The 25,594-nt window shown below is 36.7% G+C and overlaps 1 pseudogene; it reads right to left on the minus strand.

The window, feature by feature from the left end:
* Positions 1 to 208: 208 nt before the first annotated feature.
* LOC100596270 lies at positions 209 to 1,071 on the minus strand (annotated as a pseudogene).
* Positions 1,072 to 25,594: the final 24,523 nt, after the last annotated feature.

A 25,594-nucleotide genomic window follows, 5' to 3' on the forward strand; every position in this document is an offset into this window, starting at 1 on the left:
AAAAACCAATTGAATTGTTACGTAGCTGGAGGCATGGGCAAGGGGGGTACCCCAGGCAATGAACTCCTCCAAAAGGTGGGCCGAAGTCCAGGGCTGAGCCTTAGGTGGGTCTCCGCTTCCCTGTGCTGCCCTACACAGCAGCCTCCCTCCCAGGCTCTGGGGCAGCCAGCCGCAGGAAGGATAGTCTGGGAGGGGCTGCCATTGCTGTTCACTTGGGCAGGACGTCAGAGGACTCAGAGACCAGCTTCCCATCGAGGGTCTCCATCTTCTTCACAACCATGGCCCTGGTGGAGCCCGTGCAAGAATCAAAGCTGGAGCCCAGGCCATAGCTGAGGCCGGGGCTTGTGAGGCCCCCATAGGTCAAGCTCAGCCCATCTGCATAGCCGCTGGTGGTCTTTGTATGGATACTTATGTTCTGCATCCCACACTCCAGCCGGCTCTCCTCGCCCTCCAGCAGCTTCCTGTAGGCGGCCATCTGGACGTCCAGGGCCAGCCTGAAGTTCATCAGCTCCTGGTACTCCTGCAGCTGCCACGCTGTGTCCTGCTTGGCCTGCTACTCGGTGGCCTCCATCTCGGACAGCTTGGTGTTGGCATTGTTAAGGGCCAGCTCCCCATGCTGCTCGAAATCTGCCATGGCGGCCTCCAGGGAAGCCCTCTGGCCTTTGAGGCCCTCAGTCTCAGCCTGGAGCCAGCTGCTATTCCCGTTCATCTTGGAGATCTCAGTCTTTGTACGCTGCAGGTCATCCCTGTGCTTCTCTGCCAGCATCTGCAGCTCCTCATACTTGATCTGGTGCATGCTCTCAGCCTCAGCCTAGCTGCAGTTGGCGAGCTCCTCATACTGCCCCTTGACCTCAGCAATTATGCCGCCCATGTCTGGGGGAGGCTGTTGTCCATGGACAGCACCACAGATGTGTCCGAGATCTGAGACTGCAGCTCCCAGATCTCCTCTTCATACAGCTGCCTGAGGAAGTTGATCTCATTAGTCAGCCATTCCAGGCGAGACTCCATCTCCACCTTGTTCGTGTAAGCTTCATCCACATCCTTCTTGATGAGGACAAATTCATTCTCCATCTCTGTACACTTATTGACCTCATCCTGGTACTTGTTCTTGAAGTCCTCCCCAGCCCCTGCATGTTGCCAAGCTCTGCCTTCAGCTTCACCTTCTCCTGGCCCAGTCTCTAATTGCTGCCGAGGGTTGATGTAGCTCTTGAACATGTAGTCCATGTTGCTCCGAGGCATCTTCTGTGGGGCAGGCTCCACTTAGTCTCCAGCATCTTGTTCTGCTGCTCCTTGTTGATGAAGGAGGCAAACTTGTTGTTGAGGGTCTTGATCTGCTCCTTCTCCTGGGTGCGCACGGCCTGGATGTTGGGGTCCACCTCCAGGTTAAGAGGGCTCAGCAGGCTCTGGTTGACGGTGACAGCGGTGATGCTTCCCATACCACAGAACCTGCCGTAGCCTCTGCCCAGGCCACCCGGGAAGCTGCTGCTGACCACCTGGGAGAAGCTCGAGGAGCTGATGCAGGCACTGGACTCACTCTTGTAGAAGCAGCTGCTGAAGGCCCGGGGGCCAGAGATGGACACCTTGTAGGACTTCTGGGTCACCCTCATGGACATGGTGGAGGCAGGAGTGGAGGCAGGCAGGCTGAACCAGGCATAGATTCCAGAAGGAGAGGAGAAGCTGCTTCTTGGTCAGTACTGTCATTTTAATAATATTGATTCTTCTAATCAATGAACATGGAATGATTTTCTGATTATTTGTGTTATATCTGCACTTTACAGTTCTCCTTGTAGATATCTTTTATCTCCTTGGTTAGATGTATTCCTAGGTATTTCTTTTTTTATAGCTATTGCAAATAAAATTTAATTCTTCATTTGGCTCTGAGTATTGACATCAGTGGTGCATAGAAATTCTACTAATTTTTGTACATTGATTTAGTGTCCTGAAGCTTTACTAAAACTGTTGATGAGTCCTAGGAGCCTTTTGGCAGGGTCTTTGGGGTTTTATAGGTACAGAATCATTTTATCAGCAAAGAGAGACAGTTTGACTTTTTATTTGGATGCCTTGCATTTCTTTTTCTTGCTTGATTACTCTGGCTAGGAATTACAGTGCTATGTTGAATAGAATTGGTGTGAGTAGGCATCCTTGTTCCATTTCTTAAGGAGAAAGTTTCCAGCTTTTGCACATTCAGTGTGATGTTGGTGATGGGTTTGTTACAGATGACCGTTACTATTTAGCTTTTATTATTTGGAGGTGTGTTCCTTCAATTCCTAGTTTGTTGAGGGTTTTTATCACGAAGAGATGTGAGATTTTATAAAAATACTTTTCTGTGTCTATTGAGATGTTCATATGGCTTTTGCTTTTAATTCTGTTTATGTGGTGAATCAAATTTATTGACTTGCTTATGGTGAATGAGACTTGCATCCCAGGAATAAAGCCTACTTGATTCTGGTGTATTAACTTTTTGATGTGCTGCTGGATTTACATCCATTGTTTTGTTGTGTTTGCTAGTGTTTTGCTAGTGTTTTTGTTTATGATTTTTGCATCTATGTTTATAAGTGATGCTGGCCTGAAGTTTTTTTGTTTTTGTTGGTGTATCTTTGCCAGATTTTAGCATCAGGATGTTGCTGGTTTTGTAGAAAGAGTTAGGGAGAAGTCTCCTCTCCAATTTTTTTGGAATGAGTTCAGTAGGACTGATACCAATTCTTCCTCGTACATCTGGTAGATGTACTGAAGAAATAGTACCCATGGGCTATGTCCTTAAGTGTGTTTTTGTGGTAGCAGAAGTCATTTTTCTTTCTCTTCTTACTTTTGTCGTTGTTGTTGTTGTTGTTGTTGAGACAGAATCTCACTCTGTCACCTAGGCTGGAATGCAGTGGCATGATCTTGGCTCACTGCAACTTCCACCTCCTGGGTTCATTCTCCTGAGCCACCGCGCCTGGCCAGGAGTCATTTTTCTATTCCATGTTTAACACACCCTTAAGGACGTGTTGTAAGGCTGGTCTGGTCAAAACAAATTCTCTCAGCATTTGATGATCTGAGACAGATTTTATTTCTTCTTTACTTTGAAGCTTATTTTGGCAGGATATAAAATCTTTGTTGGAATTTCTTTTCTTTAGGCATGCTGAAAATAGGTCCCTATGGCCGGGCGTGGTGGCTCACCCCTGGAATCCCAGCACTTTGGGAAGCCGAGGCAGGTGGATCACGAGGTCAGGAGATCAAGACCATCTTGGCTAACATGGTGAAACCCTGTCTCTACTAAAAATACAAAAAATTAGCCAGGCGTGGTGGCAGGCGCCTGTAGTCCCAGCTACTCGGGAGGCTGAGGCAGGAGAATGGCGTGAACCCGGGAGGCAGAGCTTGCAGTGAGCCTAGATTGTGCCACTGCACTCCAGCCTGGGTGACAGAGCGAGACTCTGTCAAAACAAAAACAAAAACAAAAAAACAATAAAATAGGTGCTAATCTCTTCTGGCTTGTAAGGTTTCTGCTACAGGTCTGCTGCTACCCTGATGGGGTTCCCTGTCCCTTCTCTCTTGCTGCCTTTAAGATTTTTCTTTTGCATTGACCTTGATGAAACTAATGACTTAGTGCCTTGGGGATGGTCATCTTGTATAGTATCTAGCTGGGTTTTCCTGTATTTTTGTTTTGTTTTGTTTTTTTTGGATTTGTATGTCAATCTCTCTAGCAAGATTAGGAAAATTTCTGTGGACTATACCCTCAAACATATTTTCCAAGTTGTTATGTTGTTTCTTTTTCTCTCAGGAAAGCCAATGAGTGATAGATTTGGTCTATTTACATAATCCTGTATTTCTCAGAGGTTTTGTTCATTTAAGAAAAAAAATCCTTTTTCTATATTTTTGACTGACTGACTTGATTCAAAGAACCAGTCTTTGAGCTCTAAAATTCGTTCCTCAGCTTGGTCCACTCCGTTGTTAATACTTCTGACTGTATCATGAAATTCTTATAGTGAAATTTTCAGCCCTAGAAGTTTAGTTTGGCTTATTCTTAAAATGGTTATGTTGTCTTTTAGCTCTCAAAACATTTTACTGGATTTCTTGGATTGGCTTTCCACTTTCTTCTGAATATTAATGAGCTTCCTTGCCATCCAGATTCTGAATTATATGTCATTTCAGTTATTTCAGACTGGTTATGAACCATTGTTGGGAAGCTAGTGGACTCATTGGCAGGTATGGGGACACCAGCTTTTTGAATTACCAGAGTTCTTACACAGATTCTTTCTCTTCTTAGAGTGCTAGTGCTCTTTTAACTCTGATGTAAGTTGAGTATAGTCAGTTGACTTTATTTCTGGATGTTTTTGGCAGGCTGAGGCTCTGGGTAGAGTCTTAATTTGTGGCCACATTTTTGCCTTTGGTTTCACAGTAGGGTATATTAGCAAAGTATTTTTATTGTTGTAGTTTGGGCGGTGATTCACTAGATGGTGCTTAAAAGTCATTGCTGGTAATTAGGCTTTTACTCAGCTGGATGGCTTTTTTATATTTCCTGGTGTTTGCAGCCCTACTCTGTGGTGTGTTGTGGAGAGAGGTGACCCTCTCATGAGGTTCACTCTTGGGCTTTGGGGGTGTCCCTGTATTCATTTTTATGCTGCTGATAAAGACATATTTGACACTGGGTAATTATAAAGGAAAAGAGCTTTAATGGACTCGCAGTTCCATGTGGCTGGGGAGGCCTAAGAATCATGGCAGAAGGCAAAAGGCGCATCTTATATCTCAGCAGGCAAAACAGAATGAGAGGCAAGCAAAAGGGGAAACCCCTTATGAAATCGAAACCGTCAGCTCTCTTGAGACTTATTCATCACCATAAGCACAATGTGGGGGAAACTGCCCCCATGGTTCAATTACCTCCCACTGGGTCCCTCCCACAACATGTGGGAATTATGGGAGCTACAATTCAAGATGAGATTTGGGTAGGGACACAGCCAAAACGTATCAGCCCCCTTTGATCACTAGCGCTACACCTGCATTTCTTTTCTTAGGTGTTCCAAGCCATGGGGTTCCTGTGGGCAGAGGCCACAGCAGGGAGATAGACCATACTTTTTCCAGGCAAGCCCTGTGGAGGGAGGCACACCCTACTCCCATGCTCCCCATAAGCCCATGTGACTCACCCCTCTCAGTTCTCTGAGAGAGTGGGCTCCTCTCCTGCCTGAGTACTGCCCAGGGATCTCTGCTCAGCACTCACAAGATGCACACTGCTGCCCTGGGATAATCTCAGGCATTTTGTCCCCTCTCCAGCTTGGGGACAGCAGGGGCAAGGATTGTGGTGGCAGCAATGGCAGAGAGCCTGTCAGTTGCCTCTGGTGGCTCCGTCCCAGAGAAATATAGAGCCATGGTCAATTGGAGTGATTAGCTGGGTCTCCTCTCTTTAGAGCAGTATGTGCTAGCTGCAATTGCTTCCTTGATGAATCCCTATGTGGCTGTTTGGATGATCCATTAGAAGAACTAGTGTTTGCTCACTATTCTGTCTCCTCTGTGAGAGCAGTGTATACCAGCTGCTTCTAGTCAACCATCTTGGTGCTTCTCAAATAATATTTTTGAAAATAAAAGTATATGGGTAATTTTGTCAAGAAGTGTAAAAAGAAAACGTATATAAACATTGTTCACAAACAGCGATCTTGAGATTTACATTCAAAATGGAAATTTCTGAAAATGTAATTTATGTTGAATTTAGGTTTCCATGTTAAACAGAAACATTTGTGGTTACTTCTTTATATCATTAGTAAAAATTTTATTTCTGTAAGAATTAAGTCTAATATGACTGAGAAAAATTAAATTATACATTATTTTACCCCAAAGATAAATATTATGTGTACTCTATGACTCAGTAATTCTATTTCTAACGTATCTTGAGAAATTCTTTCACTTGTGTGCTAATAAATCTCTGTAAGAATATTTGTAGAATTGTTGTTTGTATTTGTTAAAAACTGGAAACAATCAAAATATCAACCAATGGTGAGAGTAAATGAGATACATGAAAACAATGGAATAGCATAGAACAATAAAAATGAGTGAATTCCATAAATCAATATGAATATTTCCTCCCAATTTAAGATGAAGTATAATTCCATTTATATACATTTAAAAATCAGGCTACATTTAAAAGTACTATTTAGGAATATGTATATTTTACAAAACTGTGGTAAGAGAAAAAGCATGAAACCGATGTATACAAACTCAGAAAAGTACGAACGTTTTCAGGTAGGGAAGAGAATGCAATCAGGATGGTACACTAAGAAGAATTTTAAAATATTTCTTTTTTATTTTATGAGCTTAGATATTTCACAAGTAAAGAAAATTTTTATTTTGAAAACATGATTAGATATATTCTTTGGTATATAGGTTATATTGTTGTTATATCTCTTAAGTATAATATATAAGCACTCCTCAGTATATCTGCTATATTTATAAATTTTTAAAGGGAAGAAAAATATATTAAAGAATTTTTCTTATGAAGCTTTATCACTAAATAGCTGCAAGTTTGGAAGTTATTTAGATACCTTGTGTGTATTTCTTTTATTTACAAAATAAATGAAATGCACTAGAATTATTCCATCATTTGTGAATTCTTTTTTTGTTGTTATAAGTATTAGGCATTTTCTATATTCGAAGCAATATGCTACCTTAAAGGCATGTAAAGGTACAGGCCATGGCCTTTGCCATTAAACAGGCATTCCAGCACAGCAGCTGATAATGGCTCCTAGTTCTAATTTTATTTGCAGATAACAGTCAGTTGAATTCATTCCCCTCGTCATGACAAAGGAAAGAATTTGGCAGGGACTCTGAGCTGGGTCTTTAACCTGGCAGACATTCACAGAAAGTTAAGGTGGATAGATAGAAGGAGATGACATATATGCAGAGGGAGTAAAAAGAACAAAAGTTTCTGGTTTGACATCACTGACATAAAATAAGGTAATAATCATACATATGGAATCGTATTCTCACCTTGGATAACAATAACATAATGATGCTTGGACTCGTAAGCATCATATTCTCTTTCAGTGTATATACAAATTTTCAAAGCTTTAATAGGAAATGCAAGCACACTGAGAATGTGTAAACTGCTAAGGCTAAGGTTGAGTTGGTAGTTTATGATATTGCAGGGAAACAAAATCTATGTCTAACGTTCATGATTGCATTTGGACTTGCAAGCTCTGTATGGTTTCTATTACAGAGGTAAACTGCTTTGAATGCTTTATGGAGAACTTTAGAATTTATTCTCAAGTGATAAATTTTGATTTTCTATTCTAAATTTTGAAATAAAAAGTGTTTACCAGGTTTCTAAATCGAGTTCCCAAATTTTACACGAGTTTATAATGTATGTATCAGAAATCTTCTAGCAGAATAAAAAAATCAATCTAATTGAAACATAAATAGATGTAGATGTTGCCAACATTTGTTTGAAAATTTACATGCCAACTTTTGGTAAACTGAATTTAGTGATCCATTTTCAGAGTTGGAAAGGGATGCTTTGCTGCATAGAAGTATGGCTAAGCAACTTTACAATAAAAACTATCTGTGCTTCTGAACAGGTTTGGTTTAGGTTTGAAAGAAAGAAAACACACACACACACACACAAATATGATTTGTGTTTTGAAATATTTAAGACACTTACAATATTAAGTTTAGGTCTGACCTTTCTATTTTTCCCTTCTCCCCAATGCTCTAGGTGTGCCTTTAGTTATGGAAGCTAAAATTAACTGACATATTTTGCTTTAGTTTGGCCCCATATGTGTGAACTGAGTTGGCTTGTGTCTGAGCTAATTGACAAGACTGGCAATGTAAATGTTATGCAAATTAATCCCCTCTGGGACTCCTGTTTCTAAGTCCAATTGATGCCTATGCAAACCCAGTACTTTGTAATATTTCAAGTCATTTAATTTTGTGGTTTATGTAGACATTCAGTGTTATTGACAATGATACAGAGGCCTGCTATGCTATTTATCTCTGACATTCTTTGCTTTAAACACATCACCATGGCTGATAAGTTTGAAGCACCTGAAATGAAAGCAGATAATGTTGTGATGATAAAATTAAGTCAAGGAAAATTTAAAGCTGTGCTAATAGAATTTCCCAACACACACACACTCTCTCACACACACAAATACACACACACACATCAAGATATATAAAAATGTTATCTGAAGGTATAACATAATCAGAAATAGTAATTCCCAGTGTCCATGACCGTTCAGATTCAAATGTTTATTTTTAAAATGTGACTGTATTCAAGTTGGTTTATTCACATACTATATATTTTACCTCCCTATGATTTAGCCTTTGCTAGTACCTTAATGAAAATTTAGGACTCATCAGTCTCTTTCCAGAAGAATGCTTTGAAGATGTTCATGATCACTTGTTTTACTTCACAGGCTGTTATTTAAGATGATTGTCACACGTTGCCATTTCACATTGGAAGGCATTTTGTAAGGTTAATTTACAAGATGTCTCTTTCTCATTATTTTCATCTTTATTTGTCATATATAGTAGAATGAATCCATTTTAAGTATGGTGTTTATTGAGTTTTGACATATATAGGCATACCTGTGTAAATATCATCATAAAAAATATTCTATAATACAATAAAGTTCCCTCATACTGCTTTGCCGTCAATCTCCCAATATATCCTTACCCTCAGTCAAGCATTGACTTTCCTTCTGTCCACATAAATTATTTTTGCCTATTCTAGAATTTCATATGAATGGAACTATACACATTTTAATCTAGGGGCTCTTTCATATTGGCTTTATTTTTTCACTAAACATGTTTTGAGATTCAACATTGGCTTATTTATCAGTAGTTTGTCCAATCTAGTTAATTTTTAAATTTCAGATATTGTATTTTTTATCCTTAGCAATTATATTTTTATGCCTTTCATTGATCTTGTTATTATGCTTATATTTTTCTTTACATTTTAAAGAATATATGTAATGGCATATTTAAAGTTCTTGATTGCTCATTCCATCATCTCATTTCTAACACTTCATATTAAATGTTTATTTTTTCCCCTAGTTATGGGAGATATTTTTGTGCTTTTTCACACACTGATTAATTTTTGGTTGTATGATTGACATTGTGATTATTGCATTGCCTTGTGTTCTGATTATGTTGTCTTCCTTTAAACGGTGTTCTGTTTGATAGGCAGTAAATATACTATTGAATCAGATTTTCCTTTCACAGCTTAATTTTAATCTTTGGGAACATCTCGGTAACATTTTCTCCAGGGCTAGGCTAGTTTAGCTGTACTACCAAGATGGAGTTACCCAACATCAGTAATTTTCACATTGTACCTAAATATCTCTTTGTTGTAGGAGGCTGTTTTGTGCATTGCATTTACTGACATTTAGTGACATCTCTATCCTCTGCCCATGAGTTGCCAGTAGTACACCCTATAATTGTGAAAACCAAAATTGTCTCTGACATCCCTAAAGGGCAATATTACCTCTAACTGAAAATCTCTGTACTCAGAGGTTTCTACTAAATGCATCACACATTCAGTGAGAACTCTACGCTGACCAGTTCAAAAGTTTGAACTCTCAAGATTTTTTATCTCTCAGTTCTCCAGTAGTTTGTCTTTCTTCTAGAACTGTTTCTTGCCAATCCTTGTAATAGTCTACCTTGTAAGTGTGCAGTTTAGTATTTGGCCAAAACACTTAAGGAAACTCATATACATGTTTCTGGAGCTCTTTTTCTATGTAGCTCATTTATCTCTCACCATCTGTTCCAAAAATCTCGGTCACATCAATCTCCCCAAACCCTAAGGTCTTTTTCCTATGTGACTAGTATACCATTCATGTGATTCTCTGTTGACTGCAGGTAGAAAGCCAGAGAGATCATAGAGTTAACCTCTCTTATTTTTCTTCTGTAAGGATCATAGTCCTATACTGCCTGTTGTACAATTTCTGAAAGAGTGGTTTTACATAGTTTGTTCCATTTTCTCTTGTTTGTATCAGGAGATCAAGTTCAGTTAGAGTTATCTTTTGATAGCCAGAGTAGAAACAGACTAGCAAAAACTCTAGACTGCTGGGTAATGTTTGAGCCCACTTCTATCCTCATGAGTTGAGTTGAATCTTCACCTATAAACAAATGTGTTTGTTCCCAAGCATGTTTATGCAGCAGGTATTTGTTAATGTAACCTCAGATGTTAATTATATAAAGTATTATAAAAATTGCTTTTTATGAAATTCAAGTTAAATGTTTTCGAAATTTAGATAAATATTAGTGACTAAAAGAAATGTTGTTGTTTCATTATAAGCAAAATAATTGTCAAAGAACGGGAAAATCTAAAGAGACTAGATGATGTTAAGTCATGTTTCCTTACAAATAGCTTCTATACCAAATTTAAAATTATAATTAACGCCATTGTACTGTTTTTTATGCTATAAACACTAAGTGAAACTGCAGTTAGATTTCTAAAAGAAAAACTTTTTCCTACATTAAAATGTCTAAAAAATAAACATATATTTACAAATTATAATTAAAATAATGTTATTGTCAAAGACCAGCAGAGCAAGATGGTCAAACAGAACCCAGCAATTCTTCCCCGCACAGGAACACCAAATTGTAGAAGTATCAATACAAGAAAGCACCTTCTTAAGAAGCATAAATCAGGTAAGCAATCACAGTGCTTGGTTTTGGCATCGTGTCATGAAAAGAGGCACTTAAGAGGGTTGAAAAGACAGTCTTTAATTGCCTACACCACCACTCCCCATCTCCTGGGAGTTCAACATGGCTTATAATGAGAATCTCTGTGTGTGAGGTAGAGCAAAGTTCCTGTGGGACTTTGCATTGGAACGAAGTGCTGCTCTGTCACAGTGGAAAGTAATGCCAGGCAGAATTCAGCCAGCGGCCATGGAGGGATCATTACGACCAGTTCTAGCCAAAGGGACATTGTCTATCCCAGTGGTCAGAACCTGAGTTCCAGCTAGCCCCACCACCATGGGCTATAGTGCTCTGGGGCCTTAAAATTTAAAGACAACCCAGGCCACAGGGACTGTAATTTCTCAGCAAGTCTTGGTGCTGTCTTGAGCTGAGAGCCAGTGAACTTGGGGTGCATGTGACCAGTGAAACAGCAGCTGGGAAGGCAAAAGAGTGCTTGCATTACCCCTTCACTAACCCTGGTGGATGTTTGTTGGTGGCTGGGCATTGAAGAGTTAGGTATCTATTCCAATCTTTGCAGTCTTGGCTTGTTTGTACCCATCCTTCTTGAGAAGGCTTTCCACATATTCAAAGGAAATTGAGTGTTGTGATATAAGTCTTCGGTAACTACAGCTGTATGTGCATTACACAAGCCTAATGCAACAAACATCCACAAGTATTAAGACCATTGAGGAAAACAGAACCTCATCAAACAAACTAAATAAGCCACCAGGGACCAACTCTGGAGTGACAGAGATATGTTACCTTCCAGACAGAGAATTCAAAATAACTGCTTAGAAAAACCTCAGTGAAATTTAAGGTAACATAGAGATGGAATTCAGAATCTATCAAATAAGTTTAACAAGGAGATTAAAATAATTAAAACCAATCAAGTAGAAATTCTGCAGATAGAAACTTTAATGAACAAACTGAATAATGTATCATAGTCTCTCAACGGCAGCATTCAACAAACTGAAGAAAGAATTCGTGAACTTGACACGCTATACGGAAATACACAGAGAAGTTAAAAGAAAAAAGAATGAAAATGAAGAAGCCTATCTACCAGATGTGGAAAATAGCCTCAAAGGCGCAAATCTAAGGGTTATTAGCCTTAAAGAGGAGGTAGAGAGAGAGATTAGGGTAGAAAATATATTAAAAAGGATAATAACGTAGAATTTTCCAAACTTAGAGAAAGATTTCAATATTCAAGTATAAGAAAGCAATAGAACAAGTAGATTTAACCCAAATAAGACTACTTCAAACGTTTGATAATCAGACTTCTAAAGCTCAATGATAAAAAAAGATTCCTAAACCAGCAAGAGAAAATAAAAATGAAAATAAAAAATAAACATGTAAAGGAGCTTCAATATATCTGTCAGCAAATTTCTTAGGGGAAACCTTATAGGCCAGGAGACAGTGGCATAGCATGACATATTTAAAGTCCTGAAAAAAAAATTTCATCCTTGGATATTATATCCAGTGAAAATATGCTTCAAACATGAAGAAAAAATACTTTTTCAGACAAACAAAAACTGAAGAATTTCATGAATACCAGACCTACCTTATGAGAAATGCTAAAGAGAGTTCTTCAAGCTGAAATAAAAGAATGTTAATAAGAAATAAGAAATCATCTGAAGGCAGACAACTCACTAGTTACAGTAAGTACACAGACAAATACAGATTATTACACAGTATAATTGTGGTGTGTGAACTCCGCATATCTTGAGTAGGAAGACTAAAAGATAAACTTATCAAAAGTAATAACTGCAACTTTTATGTTAATAAACTGTATAATAAATAGAAACAACAAAGAGTCGAGAGTTGGGAGGAAGAAGTTAAAGTGTAGAGTTTCTGTCAGTTTTCTCTTTGCTTGTTTGTTTGTACAATCCACATTAAGCTATTTTCAGTTTAAAATAATGGGTTATAAGATTTTGTTTGCAAACCTCGTGGTAACTTCAAATCAAAAAACCTACAACAGATGTAAAAAAGAAATAGAAAACAAAAATTGAAACATACCAGAATTTTTAAAGAAATTTTTGAAGAAATTTAAATTTCTTCAAAAATTTCTTGAAATAAATGAAAATGGAAACACAACATACCAAACCTACAGCAAAAGCAGTACTAAGAGGAAAGTTTATAGTCATAAGTGCCTACATCAAAAAAGTAGAAAAATTTCAAATAAACAACTTACCAATGAATCTTAAAGAGAAAAACAAAGCAAACCCAAAATTAGAAGAAATAATAAAGATCAGAGCAGAAATAAATGAAATTAAAACAAAGAAAACAATACAAAAGATCAATAAAGCAAAAGTAGGTGATTTGAAAAGATAGACAAAATCAACAAACCATTAGCCAGACTAAGAAAGAGAGAAGTCCTAAATAAATGGAATCAGAGATATAAAAGGAGACATTACAATGGATACCACAGAAATTTAAAGGATCATTAGAGACGAATATGAGCCACTATATGCGAATAAACTGGAAATGCTAGAAGAAATAGATAAATTCCTAGATACATACAACCAACAAAGATTGAACAATGAAGAAATCCAAAAGCTGATAGACCAATAACAAGTAATGTAATCAAAGCTGCAACAAAGTATCTCCCAGCAGAGAAAAGCCTGGGACTTGATGGCTTCACTGCTGAGTTTACCAAGCATTTAAAGAGGAACTAATACCAATCCTACTCAAACTATTTCAAAAACCAGAGAAGGAGGAAATACTTTCAAACTCAATCTACAAGACCAGTGTTACCCTGATATCAAAACCACAGACACATAAAAAAGAAAGACTACAGGCTAAAATCTCTGATGAATGTTGTTGTTAAACTCCTCTGCCAAAAATACTAGCAAACCAATTCAGCAACACATTAAAAATATTATTCATCATGACCAAGTGGTATTTGTCCCAGAGATGTAAGAATGGTTCAACATGTGTAAATCAATCAATATGATACATCGTATACACAGAATAAAGAATAAAACCATACATATTTCAGTTGATGAGAATAAAGCATTTGATAAAATTAAACATTCCTTCATGATAAAAACTCTAAAAAAACTGGGCATAGAAGGAACATACCTCAACACAATAAAAGTCATATATGAGAGATCCACAGCTAATATCATACTGAATGGGGAAAAGTTGAAAGCCTTTTCTCTAAAATCTGGAATAAGACAAGGATGCCCCCTTTCACTACTGTTCAAACTAATACTGAAAGTCCTAGCTAGAACAATCAGAGAAGAGCAAGAGGGCATCTAAATTGGAAAGTGTATTAAGTTGTTCTTGAGTTGCTATAAAGGAATACCTGAGAGTGGGCAATCTATAAACAAAACAGGTTCAATGGGCTCATGGTTCTGAAGGCTGTATACGCATGGCACAAACATCTGTTTGTCTTCTGTTAAGGGCCTCCTCAGAAAACAGAATTATGGTGGAAGGCAGACAGGAGCGGGTCCATCACATTGCTAGAGTGGGAGCAAGACAGCAAACAGGGGGAGGTTTCTGACTTTTTAACAACCGGATCTCACATGAAATAACTGAGCAAGAACTCATTTATTACCAAGTGGATGGTGCTAAACTATTTATGAGTAATCCACCCTCATAATCAAATCACCTCTAAATAGGCCCCATTTCCAACATTGGTAATTATATTTCAACATGATATTTGGAGAGGAAAGACATCTAAACTGTCCTTTCTAAACTTCAGAAGGGAAGAAGTCAAATTATCCTTGTTTGCAGATGATATTAGCTTATATTTGGAAACACCAAAAGACTCCACCAAAAACCTATTCATCTGATACAAGAATTCAGTATAGTTGCAGGCTACAAAACCAACATACAAAAATCAGTAGAATTTCTACATGACAACAGTGAACAATCTGGAAAAAAATCAAGACAGTAATCTCATTTATAATAGCTACAAATAAAATTAATTACCTAAGAATAAACTTAACCAATGAAGTGAAAGCCCTCCACAATGAAAACAGTGTCACTGATGCAAGAAATCAAAGAGGACAGAAAAAAAATAAATGAAGGAAAGCTATCCCATGTTCATGGATTGTTAAAATGTCCATAGTACCCAAAACAATCTACAGATTCAATGCAATCTCTATCAAAATACCAATGGCATTGTTCACAGAAAAAGAAAAAAAAAGTTTATATGGAACCACAAAAGACCCAGAGTAGTCAAAGTATTACTGAGCAAAAAAGCACAAACAAAACTGGAAGAGTTACATTACCTGACTTCAAATTATACTACAGAGCTATAGTAACTAAAACAGCATGGTCCTGGCATAAAAACAGGCACACAGACCAGTGGAGCAGAATAGAGGATCCAGAAATAAATCAGTACATCTACAGTGAACTCACTTTTACCAAAGTCTAGTAATTTACATTCAGTAAAGGACAGTCTCTTCAATAAATGGTGCTCAGCAAACTGGATATCCATAAGCAGAAGAATGAAACTAGAACCCTGTCTCTCACGATATACCAAAATTAAATCAAATCAAATGGATTAAACACTTCAATATAAGATCTCAAGCAATAAAACAACTAAAAGAAAACATTGGGGAAATGCTTCAAGACAAAGAAGCAAAGATTTATTGACTAATATCTCAAAGCAAAGGCAACTAAAGCAAAAGTGTACAAATAGGATCACATCAAGCTTAAAATCTCCTACACAGCAAAAAAACAAAACAAAACAATAAACAAAGTAAAGAGACAGCCTAGAGAATGGGAGAAAATATTTGTAAACTACTTGTCTGATAAAGAATTAACAACCAAAATATATAAGGAGCTCAAGCAATTCAATAGAAAAAATCTAATAAACTGAATACAAAATGGACACAAAATCAAAATAGATATTTCTCAAAAGACATACAAATGGTAAACTGGAATATCACAACATCATTGATTAACAAAGAAATACAATTAAAACCATAATCAGACATCACTTCACTCCAGTTAAAATGGTTTTTATCCAAAACACAGGCAATAGTGGATGCTGGTGAGGATATGGAGAAAAGAGAACCCTCCTTCACTGTTGGTGGGAATATAAATTAGTACAGACACTAAGGCCAGAGTATGGAGGTTCCTCAAACAACTAAAAATAGAGCTACCATGTGATCCAACAATTTCCTTGTTAAATATATATCCAAAAGAAAGGGAATTAGTGTATTAAAGAGATATCTGCATTCATGTTTATTGCAACATAATTTTCAATAGCCAAGATTTGAAACCAACCTAAGTGTCCATCAATAGACCAATGGATAAAGAAAATGTAGTACATATACACAATTGGGTACTATTATGACACAAAAATAATGAGATCCTGTCATTTGCAACAACATGGATGAAACTGGAGGACATTGAAATAAGTCAGGCACAAAAAGACAAATTTCACATGTTCTTATTCATTTGTGGGAGCTAAAAATTAAAACAAACTCATGGAGAAAGAAAATAGAATGATGGTTATCAGAGACAGGGAAGGGGAATGGGAGGGGGTGGAAAATGGGGATGGTTAATGGGCACGAGTATATAGTAAGATACAATGAATAAGATCTAATATAGCACAACAAGGTGACTCTAGTCAGTAGTAATGTGCTATACATTTTGGAGTAACTGGAATAACTGAGGGAGTACAATTGGAATGTTTGTAAAACAAAGAAATGGTGAATTATTGAGGTGATGGTTACTTCATTACCTTGATGTGATATTATGCATTATATGCCCATATCAAAATATTAAATATTTTCATGTATATAAGTACACATACTATGTACCTGTAAAAATTAAGAATTAAATTACATAATGTTATTTTAGATATTCAAAATTTTAATGAATTTTGATTTAAGTAACTACTTTGATTATATAGCAAACTACTTGCCTTTATGATGTTGAGATGTGTTACGTTTCACATTTTTAAGATTAATAAAATAATTAATTAATATTTATTGAGGAGTTGTTGGGTACCTAGCGAATTACTAACACCTGAAGATTGAGTGGTCAGCAATATTTGGCTTATGTTCTAGTGACATTGATAGACAATAAACAAGGTAAATAATTATAATATATATGTATGTTTGTCTTATAAACGAGTCAGAAATATCCTGTCTGTGTTAGTCCCTAGGTTGTTAATTTTTTCCCTGCAAGCTGAGACTCATTAGCTCAAAATGCTACTGGCACCAAACTAAAATGTTTATAGATCTACTTATTTTAAAAATAGCCCAAACAACAATTTTTTGACCAGGTAGAGACCACTTGCTTCACACATGCAGGAAATTGCACCCAGCATTTATGGATAAGATAGAGTCCTAAAGGTATTAGGCCTCAAGCTGCTATAGAGTGCTCTGATCCAGTTATTCCCTTCTAGTGCTACTGAACTTCATCTAGACAAATGATTCCGCTCCTCTCTTTCAGGAATTCCCTTGCTTTCCTCCCTTTCTGAGTAGTGACTCCAGCTCTGGAGCCTGAATGGATTCCTGTGTGGGGGATTTTTCCCTGTCATGCAACCCTCTCCAACAGCAACTCAAATACATTTTGTTGTTGGTTAATGCCTCTTGAGGTCATATATTTTTCTTCAATCAGCCTTAAATATTTCAACCCCCCAGGAATTGTAGATACTGGAGATTATTGACAAGAAAATATGCAAGGAGGTAGAATATAAAATAAGAGAATTTATCTCTTTTAAATATAATAACAAGTCACATTATCACTGAGGACCTGTCTGTTGAGTAAGGCCATAAAAATTCGTGTGAGTTGGTCACACATACTATCTATTTATTTATTGTCTCTATTTCTCATTAAAATTAATGTTTCATAGAAATGCATACTACATATTTTCTTCACTATTAATATCCATTACTTAAACAGCACATAGAAATTCATAGATAATTAATAAACATATGACTAACGAAATAGTCTTCCAAAGGCTAAGATTACTTATCTACCAAAACCTACCAGAAAAAAAACAAAAAACAAAAAACATCAATTTTCAAGCAATCCTACAAACTTCAACCCATTCTTTTGACATGGGGCTCAGTTCATTTATATGTTATAGTGTTGTGCAGGGTGGGGTAGGGATTTACACCTTTTCCCTTCCACTTGCTTGCTGTGTAATTTTGAGAATGAATGTGAATCTTTCTAAAGCTTACATTCTTATCCTTAAAACAAGATGATAATGGAGCAGCCCTATATAATTTTGCTAAGAATAAAATTACATACAGCAAGTAAAGCATTTAAAATAAGCTCAGAAACTCAGCAAGTGTTCAATTAACATTAGCTAAATCCATCAAACAATAATTAAACTAGCATTAATTGTCTTCCATCTGACAAACAATATGCTTGGCGTGGGTACCATATAGCTGATAAATAGTACCATATAGCTGATAAAACTCATACACTTTTGTAAAGAAACTCACAGATCATAATTGATGGTGGACATAACAAAAATATAAATTCAATCAAGATATGGGGAATGCTGCAATGGTCATTGCAAAAACTAGTACAAGAACATAAAAAATAGCAAAACCATGCCAAATGGTAAAGACCATTGACGCTATGAAGAAACTGCATCAATTAATGGGCAAAATAACCAGCTAACATCATAATGACAGGATCAAATTCAAACATAACAATATTAATCTTAAATGTAAATGGGCTAAATGCCCCAATTAAAAGACACAGACTGGCAAATTGGATAAAGATTAAAGACTCATTGGTGTTGTATTCAGGAGACCCATCTCACATGCAAAGATGCACAAAGGCTCAAAATAAAGGGTTGGAAGATCTACTAAGCAAATGGAAAGCAAAAAAAAAGCAGGGGTTGCAATCCTAGTCTCTGATAAAACAGACTTTAAACCAACAAAGGTCAAAAGAGACAATGAAGGGTATTACATAATGGTAAAGGGATCAATGCAACAAGAGGAGCTAACTATCCTAAATATACATGCCCCCAATACAGGAGCACTCAGATTCATAAACCAAGTCATTAGAGACCTACAAAGAGACTTAGACTCCCACACAAAAATAATGGGAGATTTTAACACCCCACTGTCAATATTAGACAGATCAATGAGACAGAAGGTTAACAAGGATATCTAGGACTTGAACTCAGCTCTGGACCAAGTGGACCTAATAGACATCTACAGAACTCTCCACCCCAAATCAACAGAATATACATTCTTCTCAGCACCACATCATACGTATTCTAAAATTGACCACATAATTGGTAGTAAAACACTCCTCAGCAAATGTAAAAGAACAGAAATCACAACAAACTGTCTCTCAGACCACAGTGCAATCAAATTAGAACTCAGGATTAAGAAACTCACTAAAAAATGCACAACTATATGGAAACCGAACAACATGCTCCTGAATGACTACTGGGTAAACAACAAAATGAAGGCAGAAATAAAGATGTTCTTTGAAACCAATGAGAACAAAGCCACAACATACCAGAATCTCTGGGACAAATTTAAAGCAGTGTGTAGAAGGCAATTTATAGCACTAAATGCCCACAAGAGAAAGCAGAAAAGATATAAAATCAACAACCTAACATCACAGTTGAAAGACTAGAGAAGAAAGACTAGAGAAGAAAGAACAAACACATTCAAAAGCTAGCAGAAGGCAGGAAATAACTAAGATCAGAGAAGAACTGAAGGAGATAGAGACACAAAAAACCCTTCAAAAAATCGATGAATACAGGAGCCGGTTTTTTGAAAAGATCAACAAAATAGACCACTAGCAAGACTAGTAAAGAAGAAAAGAGAGAAGAATCAAATAGATGCAATAAAAAAAAAATAAAGGAGATATCACCACCGATCCTAAAGAAATGCAAACTATCATCAGAGAATACTATAAACACCTCTACACAAATAAAGTAGAAAATCTAGAAGAAATGGATAAGTTCCTGGAAACATACACCCTCCCAAGAGTAAACTGGGAGAAATTGACTCTGAATAGATCAATAACAGCTTCTGAAATTGAGGCAATAATTAATAGCCCACCAACCAAAAAAAAGTCAAAGACCAGACGGATTCACAGCCGAATTCTACCACAGATAGAAACAGGAGCTGGTACCATTCCTTCCGAAATTATTTCAATCAATAGAAAAAGAGGTAATCCTCCCTAACTCATTTTAGGAGGCTAGCATCATCCTAAAACCAAAGCCTGGTAGCGACACAACAAAAAAAGAGAATTTTAGGCCAATATCCCTGATGAACATCAATGCAGAAATCCTCAATAAAATATTGGCAGACCGAATCCAGCAGCACATCAGAAAGCTTATCCACCATGGCTTCATCCCTGGGATGCAAGGCTGGTTCAACATACATAAATCAGTAAATGTAATCCATCACATGAACAGAAACAACGACAAAAACCACATGATTGTCTCAATAGATTCAGAAAAGGCCTTTGAAAAAAATTCAACAGCCCTTCATGCTAAAAACTCTCAATAAACTAGGTATTGATGAAACATATCTCAAAATAATAAGAGCTATTTATGACAAACCCACAGCCAATATTATACTGAATGAGCAAAAACTGGAAGCATTCCCTTTGAAAACTGGCACAAGACAAGGACGCCCTCTCTCACCACTCCTATTCAACGTAGTGTTGGAAGTTCTGGCAAGAGAAAGAAATAAAGGATATTCAATTAGGAAAAGATGAAGTCAAATTGTCTCTATCTGCAGATGACATGACTGTATATTTAGAAAACCCATCATCTCAGCCCAAAATCTCCTTAAGCTGATAAGCAACTTCACCAAAGGCTTAGGATACAAAATCAATGTGAAAAAATCACAAGCATTCCTACACACCAATAACAGACAAACGGAAAGCCAAATCATGAGTGAACTCCCACTCACAATTGCTTCAAAGAGAATAAAATACCTAGGAATCTAACTCACAAGGGATGTGAAGGACCTCTTCCAAGAAAACTACAAGCCACTGCTCAACTAAATAAAAGAGGACACAAACAAATGGAAGAACATTCCATGCTCATGGATAGGAAGAGTCAATATCATGAAAATGGCCATACTGCCCAAGGTAATTTATAGATTTAATGCTATCCCCATCAAGCTACCACTGACTTTCTTCACAGAATTTGAAAAAAACTACTTTAAAGTTCATATGGAACCAAGAAAGAGCCCGCATAGCCAAGAGAATCCTAAGCAAAAAGAACAAAGCTGGAGGCATCACGCTACCTGAATTCAAACTATACTACAAGGCTACAGTAACCAAAACAGCATGGTACTAGTACCAAAACAGATATATAGACCAATGGAACAGAACAGAGGCCTCAGAAATAACACCACACATCTACAACTATCTGGTCTTTGATGAACCTGACAAAAACAAGTAATGGGAAAAGGATTCCCTATTTAATAAATGGTGCTAGGAAAACTGGGTAGCCATATGTAGAAAGCTGAAACGGGATCCCTTCTTTATACTTTATACCAAAAATTAACTCAAGATGGATTAAAGACTTTAATGTAAGACCTAACACCATAAAAACCATAGAAGAAAACCTAGGCAATACCATTCAGGACGTAGACATGGGCAAAGACTTCATGATTAAAACACCAAAAACAATGGCAACAATAGCCAAAATAGACAAATGGGATCTAATTAAACTAAATGGCTTCTGCACAGCAAAAGAAACTATCATCAGACAACCTACAGAATGGGAGAAAATCTGACAAAGGGCTAATATCTACCCATCTGACAAAGGGCTAATATCCAGAATCTACAGAGAGCTTAAACAAATTCACAAGAAAAAAACAAATAGCCCCATCAAAAAGTGGGCAAAGTATATGAACAGACACCTCTCAATTTATGCAGCAAACAGACATATGAAAAAATGCTCATCATCACTGGTCATCAGAGAAATGAAAATCAAAACCACAATGAGATACCATCTCATGCCAGTTAGAATGGTGATCACTAAAAAGTCAGGAAACAACAGATGCTGGAGAGGATGTGGAGAAATAGGAGCACTTTTACACTGTTGGTGGGAGTGTTAATTAGTTCAACTATTGTGGAAGACAGTTTGGCGATTCCTCAAGGATCTAGAACTAGAAATACCATTTGACCCAGCAGTCCTATTACTGGGTATATACCCAAAAGATTATAAACCTTGCTACTATAAAGACACATGCACATGTATGTTTATTGCGGGACTATTCACAATAGCAAAGACTTGGAACCAACCTAAATGTCTATCAGTGATAAACTGGATTAAGAAAATGTGGCACATATACACTATGGAATACTACACAGCCATAAAAAAGGATGAGCTCATGTCCTTTGCAGGAACATGGATGAAGCTGGAAACCATCATTCTAAGCAAACTATCACAAGGACAGAAAACCAAACACTGCATGTTTTCACTCATAGATGGCAGTTGAACAACAAGAACACATGGACACAGGGCGGGGAACATCACACACCCACACTGGGACCTGTTGGGGGGCTGGGGGTTGGGGGAGGGATAGCATTAGGAGAAATACCTAATGTAAATGACAAATTGATGGGTACAGCAAACCAACATGGCACATGTATACCTATGTAACAAACCTCCACATTGTGCACAAGTACCCTAGAACTTAAAGTATAATTTAAAAAAAGAAAAAAAAAGAACACAGAAAATAGAAAAATGTGGCATACACACAGCTTCATAAGTTTTCTGAGAAAACTTTTTCCTAAATCAATTTACTCCTTGCCTAAATTTTTAACTATTATTTTTCTGAGTTAATCATCATGTTTACATTGTCCACTCTTAAACTGTTAATTATTTTTGGTTTTACATTTTAGTCTTTAATCCATCTTTAGTTAATTTTTGTTATATGGTGTAAGAAAGAGGTCCAGTTTCAATTTTCTGCATATGGCTAGACAATTATTCCAGAACCATTTATTGAAAAGAGAATGCTTTCCGCATTGCTTGCTTTTAACAGACTTGTTGAAGATCAGATACTTGCAGGTGTGTAGTGTTATTTCTGGGTTCTCTATTCTGCTCCATTGGTCTATGTGTCTGTTCTTGTATGATTGTCATGCTGTTTTGGTTACTGCAGGCTTGTAGTATAGCTTGAAGTCTGGTAGCATGATGACTTCAGCTTTGTACTTTTTGCTTAGGATCGTGTTGACTATTCAAGTTCTTTTGGGGCTCCATATGAATTTTAAAACAGATTTCTATAGTGCTGTGAAGAATGTCAATGTTAGTTTTTCATGGAAATAGCATTGAATCTATAAATTGCTTTGGGCCATATGACAATTTTTTAATGATGACAATTCTTCCTATCCATGAGCATGAATGTTTTTTGATATATTTGTGTCATCTCTGATATCTTGGAGCAGTGTTTTGTAGTTCCCCTTGTAGACATATTTCACCTCCCTTGTTAGCTGTATTCATAGGTATTTTATTCTCTTTATGGCAGTTGGGAAAGGAAGCTTGTTCATGATTTGGCTCTCAGCTTGACCGTTGGTATATAGGAATGCTACAGATTTTAAATGTAAATCGTAAAACTATAAAAACCCTGGAAGACAACCTAGGCAATACCATTCAGGACATAGGCATAAGCAAAGATTTTATGATGAAGATGCCAAAAGCAGTTGCAACAAAAGCAAAGATTGACAAATGGGATCTAATTAAACTAAAGAGCTTCTGAATATCAAAAGAAGCTATCAACAGAGTAAACAGACCATCTACAGAATGGGAGAATATTTTGCAAACTATACATGTGACAAACGTCTAATATCCAGCATATATAAGGAACTTAAACAAATTTATAAGAAAAAACAGCCCAATTAAAAAGTGGGCAAAGGACATGAACAGACACTCCTCAAAAGAAGACATACATGCAACCAACAATCATATTTTTTAAAAAAGCTCAGCATCACTGATCATTAGAGAAAAGAAATCAAACCCACAATGAGATACCATCTCACACCAGTCACAATGGCTATTATTAAAATGTCAAAAATAACATGCTGTCAAGGTTGTGTAGAAAAAGGAATGCTTATTCGCTGTTGGTAGGGGTATATATTCGTTCACCCATTGTGGAAGACAGTGTGACAATTTCTCAAAGACCTAAAGACAAAAATACCATTTGACCAAGCAATCCTATTACTGGGTATATACCTTCCAAAATATAAATCATTCTATTATAAAGATGAATGCATGCATATATTCATTGAAACACTATTCACAATAGCAAAAACATGAAATCAATCTAAATGTCCATCAGTGATAGACTGGATGAAGAAAATTTGGTACATATACACCATCATGTTCTTTGCAGTGACATAGATGGAGCTGGAGGTGATCATCCTTGGCAAACTAGGGCAGGAAGAGAAAACCAAACATCACATGCTCTCACTTATAAGTGGGAGCTAAATGATGAGAACACATGGACACATAGAAGGGAACAACACACACTGGGGCCTATTGGAGGTGGAGGGTGGGAGGAGGGAGAGTATCATGAAAAATAACTAATGAGTACTAGGCTTAATACCTGGCAATGAAATAATCTGTACAATGAACCCCCCTGACAAGGGTTTACCTATGTAACAAACCAGCGTATGTTCCCCTGAACTCAAAAGTTTTTCTAAGTAATTACAGGAGATTTAAACAAATTTTTAAAAAATAAATTGTTAATCATGTCAAAATGTTAACATTTGAATATTAACTATATCAAACAATTGACTCTTTAGAGTCATTCTCGATGCCTCTCTTTCTTTACAAAACATATCTATATCATATCAGGAAATTATTTCAGCCCTACTTTCATGTTTAGAATATGGACCCTTACACCATCTTCACTTCTATCACCCTCTTCTGAACCACCATCATCTCATATATTACTGCAATGGTTTTTCAACTAGATTCCCTAATTCTAACCTTATATTTTTATCATACTTCTGCTTGTAATGCTCTTTCCCCATGACTCACTTACTCCATTTCACCATCTCTAGAGGGCAATCCTAACCATCCACTTAAAATTCCAGTCTTCTCCTTTTGCACCTTGGGTATCTCATATCTCCTTATCCTGCCCTCTTTCTCTATTACACTTACCACTCTACCATGCCATATATTATACTAATGTATTATGTTTATTGCTTATTTTATGCTACCTACTATAATAAAATCTCCATAATGCCAGAGATTTCTTTTTCTTTCATTTTTTACTGATATATCACAAGTCATAGCATGACATATTGATGCTGTTTGTGTGTGTGAGTGTGTGTGTGTATACACACATATATGAATGGCTGACTGACTAGCTGAAACAGAGAGCCAGTCTACACTTTATCCATAGTAGAAACAAAATAAGTATCTGTTAAAATAAATTAGGCTTCTTAAAAGTAACCCCTTTGGGAACAAAGAACTTTGTGAAGTTGAGATCTGTACATTACTAAGACAGAACTTTCTAAGCAATTTCTTAATTTATTCCCAACACTGGTACATCAAAATTGTTTCAGGAATTACACATATATAAAAAGTTTCTAAATTATATAAAAAATCTTGTACTACCCCAAACAAACAGATCTTTTGCCAAATTATACGGTGTTTTAATCAAAATTTCGAGGGCAGCCTCAGTTACTGAAAGTCCAGAAAGTGGTTAGCAAACTAGACCATCACCTGTTTTTGTAAATAAAGTTTTATTGAACAAAGCCAAACTCATTTATTTACGTTGTCAATGACTGCTTTCATGCTACATTGCAGAGGTGAGTAGTTGCTACAGAGATTGTATAAAATGAGCCTAAAATACTTATAACCTTGCATTTGAGAAAATGTTTGCCGATTCTTGGTGGGATATATTGGCAATAACAAGAAAACAAGCTCTGGATCATCTTGGGTAAAATAATAAATAACATTGTAAGAATTTCCCTTTTAATTTGTTTATTAGTATTTCTTTTGAATGCCCTATACATAGGTAATGGGATATTT

This window comes from Nomascus leucogenys, chromosome 12 (genome assembly GCF_006542625.1).
Source record: "Nomascus leucogenys isolate Asia chromosome 12, Asia_NLE_v1, whole genome shotgun sequence".
Lineage (NCBI taxonomy): Eukaryota > Metazoa > Chordata > Mammalia > Primates > Hylobatidae > Nomascus > Nomascus leucogenys.